Here is a 14609-nt window from a genome sequence, read left to right as displayed (position 1 = left end):
AAAAGTGAACTTCCATGGTGTCGAGTCAAGATATAAACCTATTTGGGACAAGATTGATCTTAGGTGGAATATGCAACTTCACAGGCCACTTCATGCCACGGGATCTTTTCTTAATCCTAGGTATATATTTTTATTATTTCACTAACATTTATTATATATGACTAAACACATACTTTCTTTTATTTTATAAACTAGTCTTCATTTTGAGGAGAACTTTAATGTCGATAAAGAAGTTGTAACGCCCTGTTCTGAATTGACTCCTAATGTGAGGCTGTGGCCCGAAGGCCGGTCATCATAAGGATTATGCCTTTTGAAAAGGGTAAGATCTAGGCTATTTTGGGTGCGAGAGATGTATTAGAAGCGATCTGGATGTTCGGTTTGTGTTTTGGAGCCTAAGGGTATTTCGGTAAAGTGTCAGTTTGGGCTTTTGTGGAAAATGGACTCTTGTTCGGAAGGTCTTAAGAAAGATATGAGTTGATATAAGTGTACAGCTTCTCGTTACCTTTTCATGGATATAAGGATTGTCGAAAACGGATTTATAACGAAGAAGTTATGGCCTTCGGAAGTTTAGTGGTTTCAGGCTTAGCCGAGTACGTTGGGCGTACACAAAGAGTACGCTGGACGTACTGGTGAAGAAGGCAGTACGCTGGGCGTACTGACCAGGATGGGTCGCGAATGTTCTTCGGAGTACACTGGGCGTACGCCAATCAGACCTGAACCCTATTTTAGGGTCTTGGACCCTATTTAAGCTCCTTATCTCATAACCTAACCCTAATATCTTCAGCCTCCACCCTCTAAACCCTAGAAATCAACCCTTAACCCTCATTTGAGTGATTTTGGAGCTTGGATGGCCATTAGAGGAGTATTTTGGTGTTTTTGAAGAAGAAGGTGTTTAGAGAAGAAGCAAGAGATTGAAGAGAGCTTGTAGATCCAGAGGTTTTACATCATTTCCAGCCTATTGAAGGTATAAAGTTATCATCTTGGTGCTTCTACATCATAGATCTAGGTTCTCATGGATATTGTTCCTTTTTGGTTTCAAGAATGGATTTTTATGGTGCAAATCCGTTTCTGGACTTAGGGTTGCCACCCATGAAGCTATTTGAGTCCCTTGAGTAGTAAAGTTGCAATCTTTAAGGCCCATTTGCATCCATGCAAGAGATCTAGCCATTTCCATGAAGATAGTTGCTATTTTTCCAAGTTTGATTTCATTTGGTGGGGTGCAAGCCACCAAGTGATCAACTTTATGGGTTAAGAAGGATTATTACACTCAGATCTGAAGTTTGGAAGTTGTGTCTTAAGGGATTAAGCAGCTTTGAAGAAAAAGGCTTATCAGGGGAGTACGTTGGGCGTACACGCCAGTACGTGCAGCGTACAAAAGAGTACGCTCAGCGTACACTCACACAATGGACTTTGCGTTATTGGGCCTCGGTTTGGGGTCAGGCTTTAAGTTAGCAGATTTTGGGCCGTGATGGGCCACCAAGAGACAGTTAAGGGCCCAAGGACTAGTTTGGGTTTGGGTGGAAAGCCCATTTTAGGAGTTGGGCCCAATTTAGAAAATTGGGCCATTGGAGGACTTTAATGGGCCTTAGTCATTTTGGAAAGACTAGAAAGGATTGGGCCTCGGTCATGGTCCAATTTAGATTAAAGGGGTAAAATAGTCATTTTACCCTTAGATGGATTCTCAGTTTTTGACTAAGTGTTTATTATGGTCATAATAGCCAGGGAGTAGTTGGCGCAGCGGACAGAGTTACCTTGCACGAGTTTTCAGCAACCAGATTGAGAGGTACGTTTCCTTCCAGTAGTAACGAGTCTACGGCCACAATACCGGCCCGTTTAAGTAGTAGAGTATGTCGGGGTAAGCCCGATGTCGGGGTTAGCTCGATGCAGTTTATATGTTTCCGAACTTCGGTCTGATGCCGGGGCGGTCCCGAGAAGTAGTTATGTATGCTTGATGTCTTTGTGATTCATGCATGTTTATGTGTTATGTGTTATGTGTTCCGGACTCCGGTCCGATGCCGGGCAAGCCCGATGCAGTATATGTGATTATGTTATATGTTATGTGTTCCGAGGAAAGCCCGATGTATGTTAGTCATTATGCCATGTATTATGTATTTCGGGGCAAGCCCGATGTATGCTAGTTTATGTGTTATATGTTGTTGTTCCGGGCTTCGGTCCGATGTCGGGGCAAGCCCGATGCAGATTATGTGATTATGTTATGTATGTGTTGGGGTAAGCCCGATGTCGAGGCAAGCCCGATGCCGGGTGAGCCCGATGCCCGATGCCGGGGTGAGCCCGATGCCGGACAGGAGTCTGATGTCGGGTAAGCCGATGTCGGGATTCGTCCTGATGCAGTTGGGAGTAGTCCCAGAGTTATGTGATTGTTTTATGTTATGTGTATGGTATGTGGTAGTTTGGGGGAGCTCACTAAGCTTCGTGCTTACGGTTTTCAGTTTTGGTTTCAGGTGCTTAAGTTTTCAAAAGAGGAGCTCGGGAAGATTGCAGTGCACACACCATTTGTTCAGCCTGGGATGTTTATACTCTGATATATTTGACAGGTGTTATTATGTTCTTGGGATATACGATTTATGATTTTATATGTTGAAAGATGATGATTGTTTTATTAATGATTTAAAACGAAATTTTTGGCTTGTATTTTTGGGATGTTACAAGTTGGTATCAGAACCTTGGTTTGAGGGATTCAGGCACACTTTCGGGTGTGTCTGAACTCAAACTAAGGAATTGGTATAGAAATTTTCAAAAAGAAAATCAATTTTTGTAAAAAGGATCTTGAGGAAAGAAAAGAGTTTTAGAAAAGCGAAAAGAATTTTTAGAAAGAAAAGAACTTTGAAAAGAGAAAAGGGTGTGGTGCATGCAATCAGCTGAGCTCAAGTAAGTACTCCCAAATTACCCATACAAGTTTATGCTATGTTATGATTATCAGCTTTATTACAACAACATGCTAGATTAGGACTAAGGATCTAGGAGCCTTATGTGCCTGTTATATGTGTTCAGCTTTATGAGAACTGCATGCTAGTACAGATTCCTGAGTAGAGGATAGAACAGTTTGATTGGGTTATGTGGTTAGTTTTTCATTGTCCGAATGCTGCTTGCTTTGTGCTTTGTGGGACTTCTAGTGATGTGAGTTAGCTAGTAAGTGAATATGCTAAGTCACATATGGAACAGGCTGAATAATCTCAGAGTGATGGACTTGGCCCTATTGCGCAGCTCTCGTCTAATTCCAACCGTTCTAGGGACGAGTCTTTTACTCGAAGGATTATCTGATCTCTGTTGCATGTGGCTATATTCATGAGGTAGTTAGTTGACATTAATAGGAAGTCCTTCAGCAGCTAAGGACGGGGTGAGACAGAGATTTTTTCTAGGGCAAGCCTAGGATGAGATTAGCATGAGAATAGCAGTAGTAGTAGAAGGAACTTGGTGGGGTCGAGGCAGTTCTTGAGGAAAGTACGGATAGATGTGGAAGGTAGTATGGGCCCGTACTATTGAAAGCAGAGGATTCGTACTCGATTCAAGAAGGCATGAGATAAAACCAAGGAACTTGTAGTGTGTGTGTGAGATCCCTCAGTAGTAATGAGTATTCTTATGGTAGTTACGGAATGCTTGCAGCATGGTGACGCTTCGGGGTAGACCAGTGGGCAGTTCTGGTGCAGATGAGGGATCAGGCTCGGGTTCAGGAGCCGAGCAGCTCGGGGAGCAGATACGAGAGTTTATTTCAACTGAAATTACATGCAGTATATTGGACCAGACTCCTTTGATCTTCGGTACAGTCAAGGAGGGGATATTGGAGCTTTTGGATAGCCACCTTGAGGTCTTCCGGGCCGAGATCATTGCGGGGCAGTTAGGGGCTCCTCTGGGGCCCAGTTTTTATGGATCACTAGGATCCCTCGGAAGGGAGGATACCGTTATTAGATCTTGTTTTCAGGGATCAGAGGTGGGTCACGCACCTTGCCTCCAGGAGAGTCCACTGCGCGATTGGATCGTTGTGGAGATTTCGCGAGCCGTACGTGAGGAGTTACCCGGCATTATTGAGCGTGTTACTGGCAGGATAGCCGCTAGGTTTCAAGGTCAGACAGCGACTGTGCATGCCGTTGATGGAGTAGTCGGGGTAACTCGGGAGTAAGAGATTGTGTTAGATGGGCACCTAGGAAAGAGGAAGCGGGAACATGGTCTGAGTCAACCAACCGAGCAGTTAAGTTCGGCTGTAGCAGGAGTCAAAAACCCAAAGGGTCGTGGCAGTTCCACAAAGGACGAAGGGGTACAAAAAGATTTTTGTAGCAGGTCTAAGTGCGGAAGGTGCGGGTGGAAGGGTCACAAGCGTCAAGAATGCACGTTGGAGGAAGAATTGTGTCATCGTTGTCATCAGCCTGGACACATCAGAGCAAATTGCCCCCGTATAGGGGTTAAGGCAGCTCCGGTTTCATTGCAGATACTCCAGCAGGGAGGGGTAGTTCAGGCTCCAGTGCCCATGGTTCCGCGGGAAGTCAAGATCGAGCCACAATAGATCGCTGGTATGTATTCCAAATTCAGGTTTTGTTCATGAATTTATTGTTATGGTACTGCATCGATATTAGTAAGGTTATTTCAGAATTTTGTGGCCTGCTTGTGATTGAGTTATACGTCATCTGCATACTATGGATGTTAGTGTAGTAGTTCGAAGATGTTCCCTTTAGAGCAGGTTCTCAGGATGCAGTCACTGTAGCAAGTGTGTGGCTGGGGCTCGGGAGGTGTTATGTTAGTCTTTCAGAGTGGTTCAGATTCGGTATCGGTTAGTTTTAGAGCACTAGCAATAGTAAGTATTGGTTGCCAGCCGATCGATCGTTGGATGATAGGAAGGATTGGGAATACTTTCCTTAAGCTATGGGCTGCAAGAAATTAGCGGGATCAAAGTGGGGGAGAACTACCCGAGTGGTCAGAAGCAGAAGTAAGTGCGTGACTGGTTTGGGTTTTGCATCATTGTTGAGAAGGAAAGCAGCCAAGTGGTTGTTTGGATGGAGGAGCACGTGAGCGGGGAGTTGGGGAAAACTTCCCGAAGTAGAGTTCGTGTATGCATGATTAGCTGATGACTGGTTGGGAAACCAGGCTAGAGATTTCTTTCCGTCAGATCGGGAGACGGTCGAGTGGTCGTCTTGATTGAGGATTGGATGAGTTGGGAGTTCAGAAAACGTTCCAACATTTGGTTTAAGCTTTTCCTTGGCTTTGGGAAGCAGGTTTCAGTAACCAGGTTAGAGCCCCAGTTAAGACTCAAGTTCAGTTGAGTGTTAGGTCGAGTGTGTGTTCGACTCAGTGTGGAAGTGTTGTAAGTTTGCGGGTGTAGCCGTAGCATTCACTAGCAGCCAGATAGTGTTAGAGTGTTGTAAGTCTGCGGGTGTAGCCGTAGCATTCACTAGCAGCCAGATAGTGATAGAGTGTTGTAAGTCTGCGGGTGTAGCCGTAGCATTCACTAGTAGTCATATAGTATTAGAGTGTTGTAAGTCTGCGGGTGTATCCGTAGCATTCACTAGCAGCCAGATAGTGATAGAGTGTTGTAAGTCTGCGGGTGTAGCCGTAGCATTCACTAGCAGCCAGATAGTGTTAGAGTTTTGTAAGTCTGCGGGTGTAGCCGTAGCATTCACTAGGTTGGTAGATAGCATGGGAGTGTTGTTAGATCGCGGAAGGAACAGTAGTACCCACCAGTTCAGCTGCAGCAATGAGGATATGGAAATCCACGAATTGGATTTCGGAATTACCCAGATGGATTAGACCTGGTTGAGCCAATGATAAGACTGTAGGAGCGCCAGTACAGTTATGAGACCAGGGAAGCAATGGACTGCTTAGAGTCGTTTGTGATAAAAGGCTACCATTGGTCAGGTAGCAAACACTTCTATCCTGGGGTTTGGTGACGTCAGGACTCAACGAATGGACCCGATCAGTTAGATCAGAAAGTTATTAGAGCCTCAGTGGCATGATAATTGGTGGCAGCTAGTTCCATAGAAGGATTGGGAATCCTTTCCAAGCAGTTGAACTGTAAGAGCTAGTCGAATCGAAGTGGGGGAGAAACCCCCATGTAGTCAGGAATAGAAGTAAGTGAGAAGTTGGAATGAGTTCGCGACCTTTGCGAAGGGAGGAGAACAACCCAAGGGGCTATGAGCGTAGACGAGTACATGAGTGGGAGTTTGGGAAACTTCCCCACGTTGCAATCGTGTATCGCGAAAGTTGATGGCTGGTTCGGGAAACCAGATGGGAGAGCCTTTTCAGTAGGCATCGAGTGAGTCAGGACGTTAGGCTGCGTGAGGGTTTGGCATGGAATGTTTTGTGTTGACAGGTAGTGGTCAGACCAGCATGGAGAGTGTTGCAAGACGGTGGGTTAGCCGCAGCATTCTTCAGTAGCCAGTTAGAGGAGTGTGGACGAGGGCCCGCATCTCCTAGTTAGCGGAGTGAGGGCGAGGCCCGTATCTCCTAGTTAGTATGATCAAGATCAGGAGGGGTTAGTATGTTGAGATTTAGTGTGGAGTCAGGCCTGCTTAGCGCTAGATAGGTGAGACCTGAGGGAGAGGCCACTCCGAGATATAGTTGGGTGAGACCTGTAGGCGAGGCCCGTATGATCGTAGCAGCGCAGGTAGGATCTGGTAGAGACCTTTAGGGTCAAGATAGGGGATCGGGAATCCCAGGATATATAGAGCCAGAGAGGCAAAGTAGAAGGAACAGTTTTAGGCAGCCGAAGCTTTCTGCAGAAGTCGCTGGGGACGACTGAGAGACTGAGCTTGGGTGCAGTAATCGGTGGGAGTCCGGTAACCCAGTTAATGGCGGATTAGTAGGGACCAGGGTGGTCTCGGTTCATCTGGAGAGCGGATAAGAGACAATACAACCTTCAGATAGGGGCAGCGATAAGAGGATTCATGCGTGGAGGTAGTTATTGACTGAGAGGTGCTAAGCCACTAACAGCTGGATTAAATAATCTCAGAGTGAGTGATTTGACTCTGTTGCGCAGCTCTCGTCTGAGTCTAACCGTTGCAGGGATGAGTCTTTTACTCAAAGGATTATCTGATCTATTCGCTGGGAGGGGTTTTCAGCATGAGGGTATAAAAAGAGGAAGCATTCAGTAGGTATCAGTGAAGTGGCCAGCAGTGGGAGTGGCTGGAAATGTAGATTCAGCGAAGGGTATGTGCTTCACAGAGAAAGGAAAGGTTGTTGTTTTTGGGAAAGTTACCTTGGGAAGGCCAGTGAACGCGCAGGAGAAAGGGGTGAACCCATAAGATGTCCAGCATAAGTACTCAGGGAGTACCGAAAGGATCGTCATTCGGGTAAGAGTCGTGTTCTTAGGATCGTTAGTGATTAGGGCGCTCTCGAGATTCTTACCTTCAGGGATTATTTTGCGGAGAGACCGGGTGGAAGGTCAATGGAAGTGATCCTTTGAGGATCGGACGCAACATGTGATGTATGCATTGGGCAGGAATGTTGTAAGCAGATCGCAGGATAGTTGGTCGTAACGGACTTCGAGGACGAAGTCCAATTTAAGTGGGGGAGAGTTGTAACGCCCTGTTCTGAATTGACTCCTAGTCTGAGGCTGTGGCCCGAAGGCCGGTCATCATAAGGATTATTACTTTTGAAAAGGGTAAGATCTAGGCTATTTTGGGTGCGAGAGATGTATTAGAAGCGAACTGGATGTTCGGTTTGTGTTTTGGAGCCTAAGGGTATTTTGGTAAAGTGTCAGTTTGGGCTTTTGTGGAAAATGGACTCTTGTTCGGAAGGTATTAAGGAAGATATGAGTTGATAGAAGTGTAGGGCTTCTCGTTACCTTTTCGATGATATAAGGATCTGTTCGGTTTTGAGCATTCTAACACTCCTATGGTGTACATGCAACCCTATAAACCTTGGATCTATGTTTTCTCTATTATACATGAAAATATTAAATATTCCAAGGTTTCATCCTAACTAGCATATTATGAAGCACCTATACTACAAAGTTCTAGTTAGATGACATACCTTTTGATGTAGCTTGATGTCTTCAAGCTTTAAGAGCTTAGCCCCAATAGTGTGGAAGCCTCAAGTGGAATCACAAATCACCAAAACACCGTGGAAAACCTTTAGAGAATATGGATACTTGGCTCACACTATGAAATCGGTTATTGCCCTCTTTAGTGTATCCACACTAGCCACTAGCATAATTTCATGAACCATAAGACCCTTTATATATTGTGGACGATTAGGGTTAAACCCTAATACCCATGACCTTTCATTTCCTAAGATCCATGGGTTAAAGCTCCATGGACTATCCATGAAGACTTAGCCCAACCTAAATGAACTTGGCCCACTACATATATATATATATATATATATATATATATATATCTAAGAGTCCATATTTAATTAGTTCCTTTTGATCACTTAATTAATTATAAATTAATTCTTGATCAATACTAATTAAATAATATGATTATATATTAATATATTAGAACTTATAATATATTAATATAAATCATAAATATACTATTCTCAAAAGACTATCCATATAAATTGTGTCGGTGAAGTGCAACCCAAATGGACCATGTCGGGTCGGGTCAAGTACATACCAAATATAGTTATGGACTTAGACATTAATCCAACAGTCTCCCACTTGGATAAGTCTAAAACTATTATTGAGTATGACTTCAAAAACCAATTGGCAATCGTAGCTCTTAAAGTCGTTGTCGAACTCTGATCTTGTCAATGAACTCTGACCTTTGTCAATGACTTGTCCATTAGATAAGGGATCATATATTCCTCCATTCTAGATATCATATGGACTGAGACATGGATTATAATCATTCTCTCTGTCCATTTGTTGTTTCCCGATTTTCGATTTATGATGACTGACTGATTGAACAAATCAAATCAGTCCTGGCTTGGCCAAGCACTCATATGTGTCATCGCTAAATCATCGAGGGGCCCACAGATATCGTTTTTATCCCGAAGGTAAAAAGGAATGGATAAACTTTGACTCATATGGCTTGTTCTACTACTTGTTGAATCATACACAAAGGCACGTTTTACAACATCGAGTTACCAAATGCGTTTTCGTGCAATCAATGTATAACCAACTCATAGTAACAACTCATATCTCTAGGTTTGAAGAATATAAGATATTATCGTCTCATGATCACTCGTGATAAAATCCATGAAGTGATTCAAATGAGCGTGGGTTGAATCCAATACTCAGAACTTATGAGCACTCATGAGTGTTGTAGCACCACTTTGTCCACCAACTTGGACCTCTACAAACCAACCCATGACAGTCTTGATTTATATCTACTTCCAACATATGACCGACTGTGGATGGTTTGAATAACTTAATCATTCAGGAAGAGCGACTTAGTTATTCTGGAAGTCAAAACATGCAAAGTGAAACACAAGAATAAATGAATCGAATATGGTATCAAACCCTATGAATATAAATAAACACTTTTATTTATCACCATACTGATTACTCATTATTCATTGTTTCGGTTTTATCAACTTTATACTTGAATTAAAAACACTAGTTGTCCCATGCTCCAAGCATGTACACTATGTTTTTCTTAAACAATAGTTTTGCCATACACCAAGTATGCACTCTATGTTTGTCTATGATCCTTACTTTGTGAAATAAACCAATTGAACATAATTTCAATGATTCTAATTTCACACTCCCAAATCCTTATCGAAAAATGTGAGAATTTCAAATTCCTATCATTTATCGAAATCTGTTTAGATTTTAAACTTATATGCACTGAACCTCCTGTAATGAATATGTACAAAGTCACAAAGACTTGTCAACAGTCATTATAAGGTATTCCAATGGAGATCAACTCCATGGAAACTAAGTCTCATATTCAAAGTACATTGCTTTGGACATGCTTCTTGCATTAAGTTTTCTAATCTTACACAGATAACTTCCACCTATGGAGACAACTCCATATTCTCATTTTGACTATCACTTCTGAATAAGAGATGCCTCTTTTCAGAATATGTCAATATGGTCCTTCCAAAATTAGCACTATACTTCCAACTGTCCCTGAGCAACCAATCTTTGGTAAACCTCAGATTGTCCTCAACAATTGCTTAATCATTTTAGTCATATCCAATTCTAGACATTTTCCCTTCTTAATGCCTCTGGGCATTTGGAAAAATTTAGAAATGACAAATATTATAGCACATGCAATCGATCCTGTACCCAAAGCAAATGGTACACGATTCATGATGTCTCACATAAAGACATGATTCTAGACCAGTCTTTTGCTACAATATTTTTATTTTCCATGTTTTCAAAATTTGACTATGAAGAGGGATGCCGTAATCATAATCGAATTTTGAGAACGCAATATGTAGAATTTCCTTAAGTTGAACCAATCCAACATGAAATTCATATATATATTCTTGACTAAAGATGATTAAGGTCTCAATCTAAGCCTTTAGAACTGAAATGAAGTATATCCTCTCCCTTAATTATAGCAAAACAACTTTTTCAATCCCTGCAGCCTCACGAATTGAAACTTTTGTTTTCTATAATTAACATTGCTAACTTGCAACACTAACAATAGTTATCATGCTCCCACTAACATGATGATTATTAGCATAACACTTATGCTCCCACTAGCTTTGACATGTACTCAGAAATCAGTTGGACTTCTAGAAATCAATACTTTATTGACTTTCTTAACAAAGTTCAGATTTCTGATACGAGATGCTTTGATAAAACTTTATCAAAATCATACACCTTTCCTTAGATAGCATGCATGTGTGTCTAAACAATTTCAGAACTATGAAAAGGGATGTCGTAATCATAGTCTCAATTGTTTAGACCTTTTGTCATCTGCTTCAAATCTACTTGATGGAAGTGTTTTCTCACCATCATTTTCATGAATCGGAGAGAAACCTTATGACCCTTAGACTTTATGGTGTATGTGTTCTTATCCATGTGAATCGTCAAAACCATAGTCACAAGACAAGGATAATGACAAATCCAAACTCATATGGACTGAACTTATGCAATCTTAACTTCTTGCCACCTGGCAGTACAGGGCCTACCATTGCTTCCAAGTTGTTATGCAACCAATTGAGAACTTTCAGAAATCCTATGCAAAGCCAACTTTAACTGGAATGGGCACAGAATATGTCACCACGATAGGTTATAAACCTCAAGTCGTGTGCTAGTGAAGAACCTCAGGTTTTATTCTTGATTAGTTCTTGAAATTCTTTTTAGGATCTTTAAGACTCCCACTATCCTCTTGACATATAAGACTATCTTGCCAAATATCCAAGAGATAGTGCGGATTCTTTATCAAGACAAACACTTCACACAATTGGCCTTAGTTGGTCTTTGTTTTATCCAAAACATCACAACTTACCAATTTCAAATGTACAAGAGTATGACACTTTTACTCTTACATTTGACAAGTGTTTTAAACCTTTCTTTAAGATATGTCACTCAAGTTACAATCTTGGAGTATGACTCTAAGAATTGTTTTGGAACGAAGTGTGACTCATCTTCCTGATCTAACCATTTCAACAATTCATGACTCCTCTTCTTAGTCATAAGAATGCACTAAGATGACCTTTAGAGGACTAATTGTCATATGATTTCTAAATCATTAAGATGATCACAAACATGATACTAAAGTACTCTCCCATCTTTTCAGATTTGAGAAACTTTTATCTTTCTGCCTAATTTGATTCTTCCCATTCGTTCTGCCATACATTGAGACTTTTCCAATGTTTCAGAATTATACTTAAACTTGTAAGTATAACCATATTTACTAAACTTTAGTAAATCAAATAGTCTTAACGAGCTTTGTGGTGGACATGACCAATGCACAAGAATGTGTACTCGATCCCTTTAGTCCTTCACTTGACTCACACATCCATGTGAACAAGTAATTAGTCTTGATTTTCCAATGCTTGAAAGTTCTCATTCATCATACTATTCAACTTGCATGATTCCAAGTTTCGGTCCAATTGAAACTTGGGCGATGAGGAACTTTCCTGATTTGGTAAATTTAGACACTACCACAAATGAAAGAATCAAATCCATTTTCCAATATTGCTGTCAGTGGAATCATATAAGCAACAATTTTCCACAAATGCCATTGTAAGGATACTTCAAATAAATAAAATTAAACAATTTTCTTTTATTTTAAAACTTTGCGGAAAAACTTATCCTTACAATCCACATGGAAAATTGTTGTTATCTATTTCTTAGCAATATATCATAACTTCTTAAGCAACTGCTCAAAATTCTGATGCGATCGAAATCCACCTTCGCGATCAGAATCAGCATATACTTCCTTTAAGATTTCTCTCTATTCTTTGATTCTTAAAACATCAACATGTCACCCAGTCACATCATGTAATGAGGATCTCAGAATAGAACTTAACAGAGTTAGATAATGGGCTCTACCTGATGTAGAGTCAAACTTATTGACTTTAACATCCTTAGGTAAATTTGGCAGCTTTGCAATCAACACCCCTTCATTTGGAAAAATAAACATATGGACCCTTTGGTAATGGGACTATCTCAGACTTAGCCTTTCTCTTTACCATTTGGTCAACCGAGTTGACTATGGCCAATCCCTTTCCATTGGGAAGAGAATGCTTTTTCTGGATTTCCAGTGTCACCATTGTCACTGTCCATAAAGTTTTTGGGAAGTTGATCTTCTAATCAAATTTGCTTTACTATCGTTACAAATCATTGCTGATTCAGCAGCACCAAGCAAATATATATGATCATTAAGGTTCATGTCATAGTCTGTTTCATAGTAGTCCCAAAGGAACTCACTATGTGACTTTGAAAGTGATTGAACATCCAACTTTCTCAAGACTTTGACACCCAACTCACCCGGCTTGTCAATATGTGACTTCATCTCTAAGATGTGATCACACATAGACCTTGCTTGCCAAAAGGGCTTGAGTGACCTTGAACTTGTGGGTTAGGGAGAATAATTGGAGGAGGTAGAGGAAGTGAAGTTCCAAGAGATTTGGGAGGATCATAGATGTCTGAACCAGACATCTTTTTGGGAGATATTCAAGATAGTTGATCTAAAGTCCTTAATATAACACCCAATATGAAATATTAAGGCTAGGACCCAGCAAACTATTTTATAACTTGGAAAAGGGATGCCGTAATCCAAGCTATAAAATATTTGAAGGTAGGTGATTGACGATTCACCAATTTCCACCAAGATAAATGAAATGTATTATTAGGTTTTAATTGGTTTTGAAACTCCTAGATTCTTTTGAGATTCATTGAACTTTTCAAAGGCATGTTTCAATCTCGAGTGTGCCCTTCAGGTTTTGTGACTGGGATGCCGAGGATCACAAAACAAGGTGTGAATAACCATGCAAATATACTTGGTACCCTTAATATTTACCCCTCAATCGATGTGCCGGTTAACCACACACGCTCCACCGATACTATGATAAACATTAAGTTACCCTTTGCCTACCTTGTTAAATCAAGCTAGTGTTCCGGTTAACCACACACGCTCCACTAACTGACTTAAGCAAAGTGCAAAGTGTAATTTCATGGGTTAGCACCAAATTCACATTTTCCTAAGTAACTAAGATTGGGTATTAATAACAGTTTAGTTACTTAGTATTTATCATTAATACTTTTAATGAAGGGAGAATTATAGTCCTTGTCCTACCCGTTCGGCTAACGAGCCTCCACCGGTCAAGGAAGCGGTGGGTGAGAGTGGACACCCATTAAACTGCCATTTTATAGGCAGTAACCTTATACCCCCCCTTATAGACCGGCTTCGTGAATGAGGCCTACTAATGGTAAGACGACTTTACTCTTATACATATATATATAAATATTATTAACTTATAATATTATAAAGTATAAGGGTTGAATTTTAACTTTTAAAATTCTAAGGGCTTAACTTGGAATTAAAATATTCATAAGTGAAAACTTTACAAATTCCAAAACTTGAGGGCAAGTTTTGAAACTATTCAAAACTTTTCATTTCATAACTTATGAGTTTAATTAAGGTTTAATGGAAAAAAAAATTCAAGTTCCATAACTTGAGGACAAGTTATGGAAGACATTAAATCATTTAATGATGACATTAAAAATAGTGACTATTCTATTTTCATAACCTATGATACTTAATGACACTTTAAAAAGAAAAACTCTTCACTTTCCATAACTTGAGGACAAGTTATGGAGTTCATAAAAACCATTAAGATCAAATATTCCAATTAACACAATAATCAAATAATTTTTCTATGATCTAGATTAAACTCATAAGTAAAGATAATTCACATCAACAATTTTCAAGAAATTAGATAATCATATAAACTAATACAAATCTTGAAACTTTGACAATTATCCTTTGAAGACTCTTGGAATTCATAACCTAAAGAGTTAATAAATGAGACATTTCACATCCATAACTTATGGAAGTTTCAAAACTCTTAAGATCATAACTTTAAAAAAAACTTTTGAGTTCCAAAATTTTATGACAAAATTTGTAACTCCTTAAAACCATTTGGATCAAACTTTTAAAACAAATAAAATAATCATATCATTCTATCTTTTAATAAATTGACCTAATTCAACTCTTGTAGTAAAGTGACTCAAATTTTATAAATAATTA

At 40.2% G+C, this 14609-nt stretch overlaps 1 protein-coding gene across 1 annotated transcript in view; it reads left to right on the top strand.

Moving 5' to 3' along the window:
• The window catches only part of LOC145137752 (uncharacterized), a 41852-nt gene that overhangs the window by 23062 nt on the left and 4181 nt on the right, over positions 1-14609 (top strand). The window contains exon 2 of the mRNA XM_079071892.1: positions 2463-2555. The gene's annotated coding sequence lies outside the window, so the exon portion shown is untranslated. The remainder of the gene's footprint in view (positions 1-2462; positions 2556-14609) is intronic.

The sequence above is a fragment of the Lactuca virosa genome, chromosome 9 (genome assembly GCF_052849685.1).
Source record: "Lactuca virosa cultivar CGN04683 chromosome 9, Lactuca_virosa_CGN04683_v6, whole genome shotgun sequence".
In the NCBI taxonomy this organism is placed as follows: Eukaryota; Viridiplantae; Streptophyta; class Magnoliopsida; order Asterales; family Asteraceae; genus Lactuca; species Lactuca virosa.
Note: the sequence above shows the minus strand (reverse complement) of the source record. Positions and strands in the feature narration are given on the sequence as shown.